This window comes from Peromyscus eremicus, chromosome 1 (assembly GCF_949786415.1).
Source record: "Peromyscus eremicus chromosome 1, PerEre_H2_v1, whole genome shotgun sequence".
In the NCBI taxonomy this organism is placed as follows: Eukaryota; Metazoa; Chordata; class Mammalia; order Rodentia; family Cricetidae; genus Peromyscus; species Peromyscus eremicus.
Genome location: NC_081416.1, coordinates 186,478,169 through 186,479,964, shown reverse-complemented (window position 1 = coordinate 186,479,964; position 1,796 = coordinate 186,478,169).

Below are 1,796 nucleotides of genomic sequence, written 5' to 3'. Positions count from 1 at the left end.
CTATTGCTTTGTTTTTCAGAACTGCATAAGCACTGCTGTCTCCACATTTGTATTACAACATGTGGAATATATTAGTAAGAATTTCCTAGAGAGTATTGACTTGATACTGCACATAAGCTATCAGTTTTCAAGCATAAACAAATATCTGTCTTAATGAATTTACTCTCTTCTTTTCTGCTGGAAGAAGAAGGCTCCCTCTAACCTATGTTTCTCCTCTCGCTGAAGCTTTCTTTGTGTTGCATAGGGAGAGGAGTGGGAGTGATGTTTGTATTTCTTTCTGAAGAATGTTATTTAAGTATATAAGTGTTCTTCTGCCTATTTTTATATACACTGCATTAGATATTATGCTCCTGGGTCCCCAAGATCAGCACCAAACCCTTGGCACTGAAGTCAGGCACTGTAGTGAGCTGCCATGTGTGTAGAGAGAATGAAATTAGATTTCTGTGCAAGAACAGCAAGTTTCTTTTTTACTTCTGAGCCATTTCTCCAGGCCTCAGATTTGCATTTCTGGTGCACATTTGTGACAAAGTCAGTGTATAACCTTGTATATTCTAGTTTTTGAAAAATGAAGGTATAACCATAAATTATACATATCTATGCAGCCTAAAATCCTGTTAGTTGAATGAGCTCAAATACTGAAGAAAAGAATAAAGTTGAAATTAGAAGTTTTACATTTTTTGGCTGAGTTTTTTGGCGCACGCCTTTAATCCCAGCACTCAGTAAGTAGAGGCAGACAGATCTTTGTGAGTTTTAGGTCAGCCTAGTCTACAGATCAAGTTCCAGGACAATGAAGGCTACACAGAGAAACTCTGTCTTGAACAACTTAAAAAACAAAGAAATTTCACATTTTCAGTTGAGTCAATCTCATGAGAAAATTAGGTATTCAAAATTAATAGGAGTTAGTATGAGTATCACTCAATTTAATATATTTTTTTGATAACGGAAAATGTTTCTACTTCATCTGAATGCATCGTCATATATGCCATTTATTTACACACATATTTCTAATTATTTGGTAGTAAAACACCATATGGAATTCATGCAGTTGTCATTATTATTATTATTGCTTGTTTCAACTTTTAGAAAGGATCAAATACTATTAATGCTGTGTAATTTTGCTTTTTCTCTTTCCTTCATGGTTATGGAAATACTCTCCTAAAATTACTTCACAAAGTATTTGATTCTGTTATTGTTTGGAACATTGGATGCATGCAGTGATGTTACACTTCTTACCTTTTAAAGAAATTTCTCTCTTTTAATTCATCTGTGAATTCTGCATTCTGTTTTCTGCCTCTTTTTTCTAGAAAGGGTGCTCTAGTATAGCTATGCCTCCTGATCTGAACTGAGCATTTTAGAATACAGTCAGGTAGAGCTCTAGCCAGGAATGATCTTGTGTCCATATCTGAGCAACACTGGTAGCAGTAAGCTGTAGAAGTTGAAAACACAGTTTTGCTCATCATAACTTTACAAACTGAGGTGTGACACTGGGATCCTGTTTGATATTACTGAATGTAGACCTCAAATGTGTATGTTATATTCCCTAAAAGTTTGCTGATTACAAGACTATTCATTCTTTTTTCACATGCAAACTATGCAATAAACGCTATGACTAATTTAGAAAGTATTTTTTATTAAAATTAATAAGTTATTAAATTATTATTGTTAAATTAAAATTATTAATTAAAATTAATTTAGTTTTGTGCATGTCAGTATATTCACCTAAATGTCTGAGTGTGCGCTATATATGCTTTCTGCTTGTAAGGTTCTTAAAATATGTTGTGTAGGGCCATGAGGGT